General features: G+C 38.5%; 1 protein-coding gene across 3 annotated transcripts in view; it reads right to left on the reverse strand.

Moving 5' to 3' along the window:
- The window catches only part of LOC148836714 (fibronectin type III domain-containing protein 3B-like), a 161,631-nt gene extending 143,443 nt beyond the window's left edge, over nucleotides 1-18,188 (reverse strand). Inside the window, exon 1 of one of the 3 annotated variants that reach the window (XM_088913964.1) lies at nucleotides 18,017-18,188. The gene's annotated coding sequence lies outside the window, so the exon portion shown is untranslated. Of the gene's footprint in view, nucleotides 1-17,524; nucleotides 17,555-18,016 lie in introns of those variants that run through there. The other 2 variants (XM_088913966.1, XM_088913965.1) reach the window with 2 other exon arrangements.
- Between the last annotated feature and the right edge of the window lie 942 nt (nucleotides 18,189-19,130).

A 19,130-nucleotide genomic window follows, 5' to 3' on the forward strand; every position in this document is an offset into this window, starting at 1 on the left:
GAAGGCTTTCTTGTACCTCAAGAGAAAAGGTGTAATTTCTATAACTTCTATCCAATAAGAACACAGTTGAAGAAACACTGTAGGGTAAATGGAAGGAAAGCAACATCATGCAGTGAGCTGTACAGGGAACATAAACATGAGGGTGGTAAATCACTCCTTCTTTTGCAGACTTGAAGGCAGACAGAAGAAAAAAAATACTCGGGAGTAATTCAAAGGAGATTAGCATGTTGATCAAGAGGAGAGGATCCAATCTGATAACCATGGAGATCAGCCCCCAGTTGAGGAATAGAAGACCATATTTTTCAGCTGCCAACAAGTGGAATGTTGATCATACACTCTTGAAATTTTTCATAAATGTGAAAAGGAAATGTTAGGTCTTTTGACAAGCACACTGAGGTTCCAGCTTTGACTGGGATATACACTGGGAAACCACATACTGTACAGCTGCTGCATCAGCAAACTAAATTACTGAATGTCCCATCCTCCAATCACGTATATCACCCTCTGAAACATGTACACTGCATGGGGATATACATATATACAGTTTATGGGTGTCCTCTCTCATGCGTTTATATATTGCTATGCAGGAGTAAGAGCAGAGGAAATGTAGATTTGAAAAACAGAGAAAAGAAGTATTTGAATGCCTGCTTTCACGGGATTCTTACACTTGAAAATTCAAATAATTAAAGGAAGAAAAAAAATAGAAATAAAGACACATAAAATAACCAACTGTTCCGGATGACTGCCAGACCTCATCTGTTCAGTATTAGGACTTGACAAGCTGAAGAATTTCTTCTGCTGACGAACAGAAAAACGTGAGGAATGTTCGGGCACACCACCTTGGATGGATGTGTCTGGCAATACATACGCAAGAAACAACACACATGCTGAAAGTGCCCATGCTAGAATATACTAGATGCAAGTATCTTTTTGCAAGCTTTCAACCAAAAGATTGAAACATTTTAGGAACTACTCATGAGCACCTGCTACTGAGTTACACAAATGTTTCATCTTTTTATCTGTTGATTATATACTTAGACACAGATGCTACTTATAACCTATTTGAACACCAAATAATTTCACATTGTCAGCCACAACACCTTCTACTTTTGATTTCACCAATAAAAACATCAGTTTTATTCCCTTATGCTTTTCTTCATATTGTGCATTCATTTACCATGTTTTCACACACTCTCCTTTACTTTCACTGCTAACTCCTGTCTCACTGATATTATTGACAACCATAAATGGACAGCATGTGGACATTGTCCTGTAAACCCACAGCATGCAATCACACTAGGAACTAGAGAGGAATTCCGAAAATAACAACTGGAAACAAGTATTTTGCTTTCAAGAACTAATTGTTACAAACTATTTTCTACTAGATTTGTTACATCTTTAAGAAAATAAGACATTTTTTTCCCATAAAAAATAATGAAAAGACTACACAAATCTTAAGTGGTTCCAATATAAATTAAAGTTGTGCAGTTAACCTTGACTATATGCAGATATCTAGAAACACACTAAAGTAAAAAACCCAGCTGCACTCCTGACAGAAAAGAATTTGTGATAAGACAGCTGTTTTGGCTTCAACAATTGACACTGTGTTATATTTTGTGCCTTTCTAATAAACACATACAGCCAGATGTTTCAGTGCAAGGCTTGAGCTAACCGTAGGACACTTCAACACACAATTATTTTAGCCAAGAAAAAAAAATATGTTTTAGTCAACAGCTTTACAGTGTAAACCACTGTGATGCAATTCAGTTTTCTGTATACAATCAGACTGCTTACTGGAAAAATACCAGAAAGGAAACGGATCTTATCCTAACCTTTAGCTTTTTGTTATACCTCAAGGCATATATAGTGCTTTCGACAGACTACAGTACATACTTTCTTACCATCTGGTTTGAGAAGAGAGACAAGAGAATGAAGATTTTGCTACAATGTCTTCCTCTCATTAAAACATCTCTCATCTCTCCATACTCCACCAGAAAGACTACACTGTACTCAGGAGATACAGTATCATTTTCAGGATTCTTCGATATGTACCACATGATACCAAGCTATGAAGGCCATTCTTAATGATCAAAATCAAAGTGCAGAAGAATTTTGTTTAGTTATTTTGCAGGAGACTTTCTGAGCTCAGCGCTTTACAAATAATCGACACCCAAAACCAAAAACTAACTGAATACACTCCTGATCCTAACAGCCCACCTAATTTTAAATAGGCATTTCGCTTTATCAGAAAAATAAAACAAAAACTTGAATTTTATGAACCCAAGAGAGATGTTTTCCAAAAACAAGACAGTAAATTACCAATGCTTTCACACTTCAGTACTTCATTAACAGAAAAAACATTTAGGGAAGGGAAAGAGCTGGAGGAAGCTAGAGAGAATCAGCAGTTCAGAAAAAAAGGTTTTGTTATGTAAACCACCCTGGAGAAATTCAGAAGTTTCTCTGGTGAATCGGTCGTGTCCAAAAAATTTACTTGTCCACAGTGCAGATATCACATGATTATCAATCATCAGCTTCTGCTTTCACTTCACCACTGAAAGCATGACAAAACTACAAGGGGACTCGAGGGAGTGAAAGGAGTGACTGATGAAACACGTTAATTAAAATAAACACCAACAGCGATACTGAGCAATGGAGGTTTGTTTTTTGGATGAAAAGCAAACTTGAGTCGATGGAAGATCCTCAGCTGCAGCAGCCATTTTTGCCAAAACTGAAAAATGTTTTCTAGGAATAACTTGCTGCCATACAAAACTGGTAAACACTACGTCACAGTCATTATAAGTATGTAATAAAAACTTTCATAACACAGCGGAAGAGCTAAAAAGGCATTTTCCCCTCTTCAGCATGCTTGTAATAACTGGATGTATACACATCGTTAGTCATCGTGGAAATGAGCTCTTCACGCAAAACAATACCTCTTAACCCGGTGCTCTACAGTAGGATTGATTTGTTGAAAGGTCTCCACACAATGAGTCACTTTTTCCCAGCTAACCTTTCACGAACGGCTGGCTCGTCAACAAACCATGGATAATCTGTCATGAGTGACAGTCAACAGAGAAAGAAACGGGAGAAAAAGAAAAGGGCTTCTTCAGGAGCAATTAAATCCCGTGTATAAAATACCCCCATCTTCCATAGAACAGTGACTGCCTACCTACAAAGACAAAAACTGAGATTGCTCTCCTGTCACAGGGCACTGAGTTTACTCCTACTGCTGCAGCTGATTAAAAATTGTGTATCTGTTATTTCCTGCCAAAGTTGAGGAAATTCTCCTTACAAAGGGGGTTTCTGAAATGCAATATTCTTAAGAATAAGACCACTGTTCCAATGTTTCCAGTGTGGCCTTGCTCTTACCTTGCCACTTGTTCCCTGTGCGCGACAGTCACATAAACAAGATACCAAGACTTGGTCATACCAGTATACAGACTATAATGTGCTTGATTTACGTTCACCATCTCATTTCACCATCTGTTAATTTAAAGCTTGACATATACAGAGATATAGTTCTTCCTCTTAAGGCCTTAAGAACATAAGTACAGTTGAGAAATGAGAGAAGGCCCTTCAGCCCATCCAGTGTGTTTGGTAGTAGAAAATTGATCCAAGGATCTCATCCAGCCATTTCTTGAAGGAATGCAGTGTACCAGCTTCAATAACATGGCTGGGCAGCTTGTTGTCATGGTTCCTGCTTGGAGCAGTAGTGTGGAGTAGTGGTTAATGGTCTGGGTTCAGGTCCCGGATGGGATATGGCTATAGCTCCAGTAAGTACCCTACTGTGTGGATACGTTCCAGGCAGACATTGTGAGAATTTGTTTTCGGTTGACCTCTGTGGTTAAAGAAAGGATTAAAAACATTTACATCCACTAGAATAGTGTTTGCAAATGCATTTGAACCCAAGTCTGAATTTATGTGCCGATAATTAATATATAATTTGCATGTCACCTATCACATCAAATATCACAGCAAATATGTCAATGGAGTAAATGTATCTGTCAGATGCTACAACTCTCAGAGTTCTTAAATGCCACCAAGACACAAACATAAGCTTACATATTTGATGGCCATCACATTAGCCGTTCTGAATTCTGAATCAAGACGTGTGGGCTCAACACTTCTTTACTGACAGGTCAGACAGCTTAATTTTCCAGACTAAGGCCATAATTCAGATTGGATTTCAGTTGATCCACTCACTCCTTGAATATGTAACAAGGTTAAGTAAAATGATATTGCAATCATACAGGAACATGAACTACAGAGGTCAGGGTGACATGACATGTTGCAGAGATACAGTGTGACACTGTTGTCAATAAAACCTATTAAACTAAAAATATCTTCAATAGGTTAACAGAATATCTACTCTTCAGATTTATTTTGTAAATATATGATGCATTTATTAGATCAATTTGGTTTTCATTCTCCATTTAAACAGCACTAATTTCTACACTCACTCTGTTTGGACTTGTGATGCAATGAGGGAAATGTTCCCTCCAAATAGTTTTCCATTCCCACACGTACGCTGCTGGCCCAAGTCTACACAGGTTTGGCTGGCCACTGTATCCAGGACCAATGGAAAACCTTTTCTCTTGTGGATTTTTGACAAACGCTACATATACTACACAGCAAATGGATGAGGTGTGCCCCTACTGGACCACATTTCAGACCCCATGGAGTGCCATTGTTAAATGTTTTAAAATCAGATTCATGATTCTTTATATACAGTATCTTTACTCAAATGAACAGGGTATCTCTTTGCCAGAGGACTCCAACCAAAGCAAGTTCACTGGCCAGATAAGCAGTTCGGAACCGTCTCTGCAACTTGTCATTATCTAAATGCCACGTTGTTAAGCACTTTCTTTTCCAAATTCATTCACACAGGGAGCATTCCAACAATCTCAATTTAAAACCTTGGTTAGCAATACTCGTGCTTATCTAGAGCCCCAATTTGTCTCTCACAATGTTATCAGAGAACCATGCCACTGCAAAACTTGGCAAACTTGAGCCCCTAGCGGGGACGGGCACAGGATGTCTGTAAGATAAACCCAGTTTCAGAAGAAGGAAGGTCTTTATGAAAAGAGAATGTGCCAGTCGACTTTACTTCCAAATGCCCTTTGAAAATCTCGAGACGCATGCATGCAGCCATTATATGAAAATTAAGCAACAGCAGGCTGTTGAACAATGCAATTCTTTCAAAGTAGAACAGAACAACTTTCAGAGCAGAGGGCTGAGCTCTGGTCTGAGTGCGGTTGGCAGGAAGAGGACTATGGGCAATGCCATTGTGCTCTAGGTGTGGCTGTTCTCCAGGAGCCATCACCCACTGGACAGTTGCCCATTTTTGTCTTAACTGGCTTTCTAGTGCCATTGGGTCAAAAACTCCAGCTGTCAATGAATGGCATTAAAATAGACTAATAAAGAGGACTGCTCTCCATTCTTCCAACAAACATCAATCCAGCAAAAAGACCTTTGTCACGTGTAATGATTTTGACCTCGTGACACATCAGAGCACCAAGCCAAAGGAGCCCATGATACACTGCTTAAGTAACACAGAGTCATTTCAAGGTAATCACAGCTTATTGGCTAAGGAAAATCCATCCAGTATCAATTATGAGGGGTATGTTTCTACAATGACCTTTTTTTCCAAGTGATTAGAAATGACCATAGGACAACGCTCACATAAAGGTTGATCATTTAAAAAGCCATCTTAAAATTAAAAAAAAAAAATAGGGCAGGCCCATTTGTATGTTAAAACCTGGTCAGAGACAATAAAAGTTCAGGTAAATCACATTTGAGTTTTTAGATCTTAAAACACTCTTCCACAGGTTGCTAATAGGAATCATTCTTGATACCTGTTTCAGTAATTTCTTAGCAATGAGATCTCTGCAAAGACACTGCCTGAGTTGCCGTAACGCATCACTAATGGGGTCAGGCAATCAGAAGTCAAGAATATTTTAAAAATTACCTGCTATCCATTGTCTGTTTACAGGTTGTTTTGCATGTCTTCTTGTCAGAAGTTCCTTGCTGAAGTCACCACTCATAAAATCACACTCTAAATACAGACATCTTATGTGTCCAGAGCAAAAAAAAACCCTTTAATACAATTCTAGCATAAGCCAAATAACATTCTGTGTACATGTATAGCTAAAATGAGCCTGAAATGCATAAAAATGTCTTACATATTTCTAGATCATTTTACTAACAGCTTACAAAATACTGCTAAAAGATTTTTTTAGGGGACTATGTAATATATAGCAGGCCAGCAGGCCAGATAACATAATGATCCTTTCATATCGGTTCCCTATGGAAAAGACCCAGTGGACATGGCAACCCAAGAACAGTTAGATTGTAAGAATTTAATTAGAGATGGATAAGACAGACATAGATATTAAGACACAACCGGCACAGCTCTATATACCCAGTCCCTCCAGCTTCACAGCAGCAGCAGAAGCAACATGACGTTGCCAAAAACTCAATCCAACCATCTGGAGTTAGACTAGGCAAGAGGCCAAAAGGCAGTAAATCCACTTAAAGTCCCTGCCACGTAGCCATTATACAAGCCGGAGAGACGACTCGACAACTTAAATAAGAGAGCACAACTGCAATGCAGTTCTTCCAGGTGCATTAAAGAGGAAACAAATGCACATGTGACTTGCTCGCCAATAATTTGTTTTATTATGGCTTTCAAAAAAACCCCAACCTTTTCAAAGTTTTCTATTTGAGGCAGTTTAAAACAGTTTTGGTATATCTTCTTCACTTTCAGGGTCTTTAGAATGAGTTAAACTGCCTCAGGTGTGGGAGACATATATGTTTCAGGTTTGCACGCTGCTTTTTTCTATGAGGAATGGACTTCACTGTCCTTAACACAGAAGACAGCAGGGGGACCCAGCCAAGAGCCAAGTAAAACGAAAAGGGGCTACTGAGGGAGAAGAGTTGCAAAGAATTATTTTCCAGTCCAGTGGTCTGTCTCTTGTCCTGTGTACAGGCTCTAAGGGAGAGACACTGGACCAGGCTGCAAAAGGGTCGAGGTTAATGAGGTGGGAGAAAAGACCCCTTCCTCATGGGGAAGAAGGAAGCAATTTAACAAAGCCAATGAAACCTAATGCACACGTCTTAGGGAGGTAGGATGTAACCAGAACACCTGATGAGACACAACACTAACAAGTGGGGAACACACGAATTGAACACGGATAATATAGCCTGAGCTGGGAAGCAGCAACCATATCCACCATTTCCTCCTTCCTCCCGATCCAGAGACAGCAGGGTCTCAAAGACATTTTTAAAAGTAGTATCGCCTGATTATCAATTTACAAATGATCTGATGGTGTTTTTTTTTAGAAGAAAAAAGACTGAATAGCTTAAATATCATCCTGAAGGAAGCAGCAAGTCTGTGAAGCTGGATTCATGACCTTGCAGGCCATTGCTCTTGAACTTGTTTTCTTTTTTCTGGCCTGCTGAGCTTGTCTTTTGCTTCTGCCTGACAGGAAACAATCTCACTCCCATGAGCACTAGAATATGACTCACTTCGCTTCCAATTTTTCTGATTTTTTTTTATTTTAGAAATCAAAAATGATTTTCCTGTTGCACTAATTCCAAAACAAAAATCAAGGAGGGTGGAGGCCGTGCTGTGAGCACTTATTATTTACAGATCTAAGAAGATATATCTAAGAAGCACTTCTGAGGTTTGCGTCAGCTCTTGAAAGACTTTTCCATGTCCAAAACGTGCTCGCAAATTATAGAGCATAAACAACACTGAGTTCATCTCTTTTGATGCAATGTGTTGGCTTACATAAAGAGATGAATATAAGCAGGGGTGTAAGTATCAGGGGATAAAAGGAATTTCTATTTTGTTTAGCACAGAGTACACAACAGACATTACAATTACACAATAGACACAATACATTTTACAAGTCCATAGCATTTTAGACATTCCTGCACTTACATCTTTTTAATCTCAAAGAAGGAATCGAAAACCAACCTGAAGATATTAGGATCTATAGGGTGTGCAGATATAAACCCAAGTACTGCATTTGGCATTTGGCACCTGAAGTTCTGTGGGACAAAAGAGACCTGAAACAGAGCAAATAACTCACTTCTACCCCATCTACACCAGTGGTTTCAGATGTGGGTTCAGAATAGCTGGGTGAACAGCTTTGCTGAAGAGGCCACATATGGAGCTTATTCAGCCCTTTCTCTACTAGACAGTGCCAGAAACTACTGTAAGTACCACCATCTTATTGTTTTAAGTCCACAATAAGTTTTCTGGATCTTGTATTTGCAAAATGTAGTAACTAGCGGACACATGGTTATTGTTTACACAAGACCTGAATAATTAATTTTAAAAAAACACATATAAATCATGCATTGCTACCTACAATTAAACTGAACAAAAGAAAATAATTCAGGTCAACACATTCCAGTATAACACTTTTTAAAGAGGGCAATACATCGATGTAGTACAAAGAGGAAAAAGATATTGACCTCCTAACTGAGGAAGACCATAATCCAGATCCAATTCTCTCAAGGATGTGAATGATGAGCACCTGCAAAACCAAACCAGTACATTCTGAAATATGTAGGTTTAGCTGCCATTTTGTTTTTCACTTGTAACCTTGGGCAAGATTTCAATACAAACCTGTATAGGTGAAAGGCTTTGTCCTGTGTACCAAAGCAAATAATTCTGGATCACATACCCAGAATGAACACAAAAGTGTATCCTGGCATAACTTAAGCTTTCTCGCTTATAAAGCTCACATCAAGGTAGCTCGATAGGGCACATGGTCTTCCCACTCAAAATAAAATATGGCCTAAGCAGAGCTGCAGTTGTGTCTTTGAGACCGCAATCTCAAAACATCCAGGTTCTTGGCAACTCAGAACATCATTTTAGAGATGGTAAAAGGACCTTAGCTTGTTCCTGCTAAACTGTCCCACATGGCTGAATGCCCTCTAAGAGGCCAGCTCAGTTTATACAAACATAACGACTTCCTCCTCGCTGCACACAAAGCCTTTAAGCAGTCCCTGTTCCTCCTACGGGGGTCATTCAAGGAAAGTCAGGCAACCAGCAACACTGAGCTCTCTGTGTAAGGACAGTCAAAAGTCCACTTACTTCAGAACTATACCTACATGGCTTCTCACAAAATGAATGTGTTTATATGAAACCAGAGAAGGCAGTTTGGACGAAGAACTCCAGGCTGAACTAGGATACACTGTAGGGAGTATATTGCTTGCTTGGACAGGGAACGCTTGTGAATTCTCTAGAAGGACCTGGAATTGACTGCAAAGTAGTTTCTGATACTCCCTAATCAAGAGGCTCCTGCCAAGACCCTCACCAGGACAAGGACACTGACAACAGATCGATTGATATTTGTTAAGAAGTTTTACAGTATCTACCCATTATGATAAGCACACAACTAAAACCACACAGAGAATATAGAACACTGTACACATTAATTAATATTTCCTCAAAAAATATTTCTGAAAATGTCCTCACATTTCCTCCTCATTCTTTAAATTTCTTTATTATTTAATTTAAAACTGATTTTAGGCTCTCATGATGCACGCATATAGCTAGGGGTGTGAAAGCAGGTCCTAGAAACTTTTGGGGTTTGACTCATTGGTTTTAGATGAGAAACATGACAGCGACAAAGACACTATACAGTAAAAAACGCGCTGTCCTTCAGATGAGACATAGAACTGAGGTCCTGACTTGCTGTGGTCATTAAAAATCCCAGGGCATTTCTTAAGAACAATAGGGGTGTTAACCCTAGCTAAATTTCCCTCCTTGGCCTTTATCAATCATGGCCTCCTAATAATTCTGACCTTTAAATTGGATTCATTCCTCTGTTCTCCTTTCCACTGAGAGCTCATGTGTGATTAGAGGTGCACTTTGGCTGCTGTCACATCATCCAGGTGTTGGCGTTGGTGGAGGGGAGTCCTCATTACTTGTAAAGCACTTTGAGTGCACTGTCCAGAAAAGCGCTATATAAGTGAAAGAATTAATTCCAAAAACTGTCAAAACTCATAAACCTGAAGCAACCACACGCACTTTGTAAACTCATAAAAACAACAAAATACTTCACATATCACATGTGTGTAGAACACGTATAGCTGCAAATGTGAAACTGGTGGCAGTTCACCGAAAGTTTCAAAATTCAGACACTTAACCATCCCAGGCAAAGTGTCCCAATACACCCCCACCCCTCACCCACAGTCTTGTAGGTCAGCAGGTCACATTCCTCACTTCATTCAGGCCTCAAGATTTCACACATGAGTGGGGAGGGGGGGGGGAGTGAAGGGGGGGGGTGCTGGGGTTTTAATCATTCAAAGGGGGACCTACTTTAAGGCAGGGAGGAGTAAAAACACAACAGGAAGTTACTGTGTAGACAAAAGGTGGGCTGCAATAATGTGGACCAGTGCACTCATGTCAACTTTCACCGTGTGGGGGCACTGTGGAGCCAGCAATTCTTTCTGGGACCTAAATGGGTGAAGGGTCTTTGGAAAGTCAGCAATTAAAATCTCAGGCACTAGTTCAAAGGGAGCCAATAAAATGTGGTTTTGCATAAAAATAAACACTTCCTCTCAGGCCCTCCTCACAAACACTAATTCAACATGCATGCCTGAAGCCATAGCTAAGAATATAAAAGACAAAGAACTTGCAATTGAGGAACACAGCCATGCTAAATCTTTCCAATATTAAAAGCTGTTAGGTGACTCAATTTTCTCTCAGGATACGGAGTTTAATAAAGTGCCTTATCATTGCGAATATTAATGACCGTATTAACACTGGGAGAGAAACACATCTTCCCTACTTTGTTTTGGTTTATTATATCGGTTAGTGTTTGTTATGGTAAAACAAAAGTAATCTCAATGACTTTACAACAAGTTAATACCTTTGGTAATTATAAATCAAGGTAGCGTCTTAAACTGCCAGTCTCCCTCAATCCTCAAAACATCAAGAATCGAATCACCTCAAATCTTTTGTTAACAAGCTGCCAATCTTGTGACTGCTACAGTGGTAAGCTGTACAAAGAGGGTTCTTTCAATAAAGAGGCACTGTTTTCAGCTATAATACAGCCTGCCTGACTATTTGCTTGTTTTGGAGTTCAAAGGGCTTCCCCATCTTCTTTAAGATAATCAACTGTCAACAGCAAAACAAACTGCAGAAAAGCCAAAGAGCACTTAACACATTACAGTACAATGCTATGCAAACAGGAGAGTAAAACAGTTTCCACTGGAGCTACCCAGAACTGTACATATAGTGTAAGCAAGACCTACCTCCTGAACATAATCTTTTACCATTTCCAGGCTTCCTGCTGAAGTTTAGGACTCCTAAGCAGCTCAACTAGTCCAGGTGCTTGCCCAAATAAAGATTGACCTCTATCGGGGAGGGGAGGGAGTTCAGAGGATTACATCTCTCTCTCCCCACCCTCCCTGAACAGGGATCACTGCTGTGATGGGAAGAAATTACTGCCAGCTCTAAACTGAGTGGAAAAATTCAAACCCCTTTTCAGATATATAGATACATTGTTTTAATTTGCAGTTGACATTTTTTTTCTTTTTTAGAATGAGCAAATAATGATTGATCAAGAAAGAGGGAGGGAGACCATGGCAATATCTGTCTGTTGTTCAAGCCGAGTGCCTGTGGGACAGCATGCATGAAGAGGTGGAACAATGCAGCGCTCACTGACAACTCTGCAAGCTGACAAGTGCCCGGTAGGAGCGACGGGAGTCACTGTCAGAGAGTGAGCCGAGGACACCTTGAACAGCCCCAGGAACATACCACTACCTGGGGAATCCATCACAGTTAGCATGCACACTCTCCAGACTCAGCTGTGTGCTGTAAGCACCAAGGGGTCCAGATGAGGAACTTTCCTGGCAGATAAACCAGAACAGAAGAAGGGCTCCAAACAAGAAGAGGCCTTTTGGCCCATTAAACTTCAGGCTATTTTGAGTGGATTTTAATTCATCGAGGGAAAGAACTTTCATTCAAAAAATGCCTTGTGTTTGTCAATCAAAGACTCTAGAAATACTACAACACAATATAGTAAAGAAAATATCCTGGTATCATGTCATTAGTGAGCCAACTGCTAAAGCAGCTTAAAATTATTTAAGGTTTATTTGACGTTTAATGAGCTACAACCTTCCACTTCCAGAGTCTTTGAGTCACTAGGTGTTATCCAATGTAATGTTCGGTAACAGCTCGACCTTTTAAACGTTAGAGTAATTTTACTGTTGAGGAACCTCAAGGGATAAACACTGAGAAAAATGCACCATTTGCACTTAAAATATACCAAAAAGTGAAATAAACCTGCTTTAGTGCAACAGCTTCAACCACCTCAGATTTAACAAGTCACTTTTACAGTCCATACCTCTGGCTATGACATCATCATTGTAAAAGTAAGTGAAACCCTGTGAAACACTGTACACTTAATCGAATCTTTTCTTTTATTCCCCAACTGAATTTCTATATCATGTTTGCTTCCGACATTATTTGACAGCTTGCCCTTACAATCAGAATCAGATGTCTTATCTGACAACCACAAAAATACAAATAAGAACCAGAGGATCTATATTTTCTTGGAGAAGAAATCCACGTTTTTAAACATGGTACATGTTTTGGCCAATAATGAACTGACAATGAAGACTTACAGGAGTGGAAGCCTTTTTTTCTTTCATAACCCAGTAAATACTAGTAAACACCTATGCTTAGCTATAGTGGTAAAATGATTGAACCGACGACCGATTTCATCATAAGTCTGGTTCCGGATAACTTTGACGAAAATAAAACTGCAAACAAGCAGCAGCAGGAGAGGGTCAAGAAATGCCAAATTAAATCATTAAATCATCCCAGTAGACGCACTGTGTCAGAAGATTTGGAAGAACGTGGACATGCTGAAAGAAAGATCAACAACTGGGCAAACCTTGACCTCACAATGGACAAGATTTGTAACCATGAGGCATTGACAACAAATAATACTGTTCAAGTTGCCATTAGTGTTTCCAGTAGTTTGTCTAAAAAACTGATGTGCGTGACAGAACACTGCCCTTGATTACAAAAAAACTTTCTGTCAACCTACAAAATGCCAAAATTTCCAAAACATTGGATAAGGAAGATATGCCAATCTGTTTTCTACAAAGTACATAACATAATTGAGGCCAGACAGTGACTTTGGGTTGGCTTATCTCCCACACTTTTATCTAGTTCTTCTCAACTCATCACAGCAAGCAGCGGGCCCTGCCTGCGCTGACGCACTGGCACTTACCATCTCAGAGATCTATCATGCTCCCATATGTGACAGAACATTTTTTTCCATAATTCCAGCAGCATGTTAAAGGAATGCTGGACATGCAGCTGCACCTCTATTGAGGCTTAAAATCCTCTGAACACTTGAACAGGGTTGATAAACCATAAGTGTGAGAGTGAAGCTGTTTATCAATGTCAATGGAAAATCTGGAAAAACCCTTCCCATGAACAGATGAAATGCATCTTGTTCCTTCCAACATATGCTTTTAAAGAGCTTAATTTAGGAGGTTGCTTGTTAAGAATTGATCACAAGCCAACTCAGTGCTGCCCTTAGAACTACAATCCATGCATAAAAGCTCAGTCGCTTGTGATGTTTGTCCTCAAGTCCCAGATTCAATGTCTCACTAAGGCATATCTAGAATCCTATTTGTTCAAACAACACCAGTCTTAACTCTTTTTTATTGTGAATAATAGTTCAAAAGACACTCACTTCTTGACTAGCCTTCATAGAAAAAGGTCAAAGAATCCCATAAAAACCCACACAATAAGCTGCTTATGAATGTCAGCTCAGGGTCTGTGAGAAAGGGATAGTAATAAGGATGCCGGATTCTGTCCCACACTGACTTCAGACACAGGGCTGTGCAATTCAAACTAGAAAAAAATGAGATCAGTGTTCTCCTTTGCAGTAGCTCTGTTGTGCCTAATGGAGAGGGGAAGAGGCTTGGGTTGGTGATAAGATCCACATTGTTAATGCCCACTATCAACTTGCTTTGAGAGCCAGAAGACATCACTGGACTTGTGAGTTTCCAACACATTTCATTCGCCTTTTACTTAATAGCACTGAGCTCTGTAAGCCATAACCATGCTAAAAAGAAAATCTTCAACAGAAAGCACACAATTCTCAAAGTCATTATGTTCATGCATTGTCTCTTCATCTTTTAAAGGAAAGCATCTTGTTCAGAAGATGACAAATATATGATTCCAACACCCCAAGTAGCATTCCTGCTTCCTTGTTGTTTTTGGTGGCCTAATATCCCATTAAAATTATACTTGCAAGGCATAAAAAACTATTATCCAACAGCCTTGGAGATCAGAAATCCTTTAAAGACTTTCCATGATGTGTCAGGCTTAACTGAGAAAAATAAAAGATGGTAATATATTTAAAGATGCCTAAAAGCTACTGTAAAAAAGAATTCAAATACCACAAAACAGGAATTTAGATATCTGTCTTCATCCATCTTACCAGCAATACTGAATGAATTACCACCTTAATTCATTAAGATTGGAAAATGTTATTTTTCGAAAGGCAGACATTTTGCTAATTACTTGGAGATTTTATCATTAACATTCTAGTTAACATGACCACAACACATGCTCCAAAAACCTGTCCCCTGGGGAACTAATCTCTGGTAAACCAGATACTAACCCCATGACCTTACAAAAAGACAAGACAAGAGGAACTATAATAGATTATTATGGATGTCTGTGAAGAATCAGACAATTAACACCAATTTATTACAGAATTTATATCAGAAACTAGCAGAATACTAATTTTCTCTCCAAGACAACACAAATTGACAATATAAAAACTGCCAATGAATTAATAAAATGAGAAATGCTACATGACAAAATAGTATGTAAAATAGTGTGTAAAAGAAATAGGTATAATATTATATATAATTCACTCTTTCATTTACCAAAAAAGACTGGGAAAAATCTATCTCAATATTCAAAAGACCTCTGTAATTGTAACCAATCAGTACCTCAATATTTTTGTTGTTGTTGCTTGGAAACAAAAGAGCTCTATTTTAATCAAAGGAAGACCAGTGTAATTCAGCCGGGTTTACCACTGGCAAGTTGCCTACATTCCTGAAATTAAATTTGACCTCAAAGTGTTCTTAAATTAAAAAATAAGGGTGTCAAATTACACTTTAACACACCTCATTTTTACACAGTGACTTAATATTGCATCTCACACTGTGCCACACAGCACTCGGTCCCAAGCACAAATGCCCTCATCCTGTGATTAGCACCAGTAACTCATGACTGAGACAAAGAATATAGCACCTAGTGACAAGCAGTTTCCTTCCCCATACACACTGAGAGAGTCTGTGTGCTGTGTTCTTACACAACTTGAAAACTTTTTAACATACTAAACAGTCATGATAACAAAATAACAGTGCAAAACCTTTGTACAAAGATCCAACTGGCCTTTCAGTAAGCCCATGTTGGAAATGCAATATCTTAAAACATGCATTTGAGACAAGATATAACTACTTTAGCCACTATCAATGTCCTTTTTTCATTTAGGGTATGCTATTAAAAGGTTATGGTTAAATAACCAACTTTAAATGTGCAGATATGTCAAGGTTATCCAATTTTACTTTATTTAAAGGGTAATAATTATTGTGCATGGATTCAAATTACTCTTTACCTCAAAGATGATATGTAAAACACAAAACACATTATTACATTATCAACATTAAATAAATTACTTGAACAACTGAATAGGTAACTGTCCATCTTCCTTCATTCTGTAGTGATTTCTTAGTCCTACAAGACACTGAAACACTTCCAAAAAGAAAAAAGAAAGCTGTGCTAACAGGAATATGTTCTTCAAATGTGTTCATTCGCCATATGACACATCTATCCACATAACCAAGAAAACATGTCTTCAGGTGAACAACAAGAAAAGACCAGCCAGAGCAGTTTTCAGTTCAAAGTCTGGGGGTCATTCTGAAGCAAGAATAAAAATCAGAAAGTGACCTCTGAACTAATTTCAGCAACAACACTTTCTGTGAAGTATTTACCGAAGGTTCTTTGTGTTGAATACGGTCGAGACTTCAGAAGACAATTAGTATAAAATGCTTTCATACGAAGAGACATATGGAAATGAGCTGGCAGATTGAATCCCTGAGATTATCTGAACTCTAGAGTAGATAGCCCTTCGCAGTTCACGATGCAAGCATTTTCATACCACATTTACGAATAATTTGAGCTTTTACACGTACCCTAATTCAAGCTCTTTTCGAAATGAGGCTGTGGTTGCATATGTAAAAGTCATGTTGTTGAGTTAATGTATGTTGTTCCCGATTCCCATGCTATCCATGCATGGCCATTAGGAACATAGAAAAACAATATATTATTTTTAATCGATACCTATACCCTAATTTATGGTTAATTCGTTTTCCTCTTTATAAAACAACCTCACCAGAAAATTAGTTGCATGGCTCAATACATGGTTGTTCCATCTGCATGATCTATTTCCAGTTTACAAAAATAATCTCGGAAAACATTACTCTGCTATTTGCTCCAAAAGAGACAATTTCATGTTTTCGTTGACTTCTTATTGTCAGCTGTTAAGAAAGATAGAGACCGAAAATATTTCTATGAAAAATAACCAGCTCTACTTTCTTCGACTTCTCTGCAGTGGAATTTCATCTGACGTCATTTATTTGGTATCGAATTTCTCCCGACCATGATAATCTACTTCTTTTTCTCCAATGTGCCCCCTGGATCCAGACATGTTTTAAAGACTTCGAACACACCTTCAGGCTATGAATTCCTGAATAAATGTGTCTTTCAGAAGCGCCTCACCTGAACGACATCTGGCACGACCAAACCCTCAAAGAAACGTGTCAAAGAAAATTCCTTAAGACCTGCACCAGTTTCCCAATGCCAAGCAAATACCAACACCAAACCCCCACCCGTGTTTTTTTTTGGTCTTAATTTACAGACGGATTTGTCTTACTTTGTAAATAAAAAACATCAACCACTACAAAAGGAGATCAAATGCGATCTCAAAGACCTGCTTGATTAAAAAAAGACAAAGTACGAAGCAAATCTCAGTTCTCTTCAAACAAAGAGCAGTTCTAGAATTGCAACGTATTCAATACTGAAAGTCTGATCTCACCTACTTCAACCCAGAAAATCTCAGACTTTCCACAGACAACAGAAACGTCGTTCTTTTCAGCTGTAACTTGACACAGGCTCTCTGGAATACTAGGGCATGATGGAGTTGCCCCTTCAAGTAAACTCTCAGTTCCCAAATACGAAGAGTTCACAACCGAATTAATATTGCTGATAGAATACATATCTTATTATTTTGGATTCTGCAGATTTTTTGTTAAAGAGTGTAATCGGTATAAGAAACATCTCAGTAAATAGAGGCTATCCGCATACTCGTAAACGCCTTCTAGATGCACAATCTCTGATTTTCTTTTTATTATATTATTTTGTCAAACTATTACTTTTCTGTAGTCGAAAATAAAAGCATACCAGCGCTAAGTACCATGAACTGTAACAAAGTTAACAGCTTGTCTTCGGGAATAAACATTTCCTCTCCCTTTCATAACAAAATGGTTAAGCGAAACAATGTTACAAAACTCCTGCGCACTAGACTTTTCACACCACAGCCCGCTATCAAGAGGGAAAAATCTGACTTGGAACAGGGTCTGTGGGCACATCGCATGAAAATACTGAGCATTCCCCCCCCCAACGTCTTCTTTTAAAAAAAAAACAGTCGTACATATTTAATAATGTCGAGTAAATACGTTAGAATCGTTTTTCAACCCAGCAGAGCGCAAAGTTTCGTTTTCACGAAAGACGAGTTTTGCTTTTTATTTTCGGTTCACCCTACCGGCGTCTTTTCACGCCAGACACCACATCTCAACAACTTTATAACTTTAAAAAGATCTGCTATCTTTCGTCCTCACTTTAGAAATGATACCGTGTATAGCGTGCAGTTGATAAAGGTGTTGTTTTTCTTACCTTGCTGAAATAAAATTATCTTCAAAGGACAATAGATCTCCCACTTTTTCTCCAGTTTAAGATTTTGGCAATTCCCAGAGTATCTGCCCACCGTAAAATCGTTCAGTAGGGAATTCCTCCATGAAAATTAACTCTCAACGCACATGGGGCAGATGACCCGCCCACAAATGCCGTATAACACCGAATATTTCCACGCATTAAATACACTTCTTTTAAGAAATCATAAATACTGGAAAATAAAAGCTAAAATTTTCCGTGTGAACTGCAAGAATATATATTCTCATTGGAAACACGCTAAAAATAAAAGAAATGGAGACCTTCCGTCATGTGCACAAACAAATTAATCAAGGATCTGGTACAGGTATACCTGTATAATACAGTATATGAATGTACAGTATGTATATGTGTTCAAAACACACAAGCCTCCATGTATAGCACGAGTGTGCATATCTTCTGCAAATGAATGTAAACTGCACTAGTATTTTAATTTGCTCAAAATCTACATGCAAAAAGTCATTAATAAGGTGATACGTAATAAACAATAAATGTTTAAGTCGTATAACATGCTGATATTAGGCATCGGAAAACATGTCTTTGAGAATAACTTTTGGTTATTCTGAAGCAATGTCCAACACCAGGTAAGCAGGACCGGTGCCAATTTCTGGCGATGATGCACAAACAAAAACTCGCTTACGCATTGTGTGTGCATGGCGGTGAGACAGATTGTGGAACAGAATCTGTATCAGGAAATCCCGTGATTCGGGTTTACTGGAACACTCTAATGCTGATTAATGAAACTCGCTCCCTTATTCTGTTCTAATGTTTTTCTTTGTTCAGATCTTTTAGAGTGTATCCACAAAGGCTCTCAATATAAAATAGATTATTTTGGTACAATTCTACAGAAAACCATAGTATTCAATAGAACATTGCAATATTTATAAAAGTACTTCTTTTAAAACTCTACAGCTAATAAAATGATAGGTGGACCAGAGATAAAGTCAGTGGTTTTGATTTGATCTTATGGTATATGACTTCCAAAATCTTAAATCTGCTTAAATTTGACAATGCGATTCTAACTAAAATGAAATATTGCAATTTTCAGTATAATATTAGG

Source organism: Atractosteus spatula, chromosome 4 (genome assembly GCF_055471065.1).
Source record: "Atractosteus spatula isolate fAtrSpa1 chromosome 4, fAtrSpa1.hap1, whole genome shotgun sequence".
Taxonomy (NCBI): Eukaryota; Metazoa; Chordata; class Actinopteri; order Semionotiformes; family Lepisosteidae; genus Atractosteus; species Atractosteus spatula.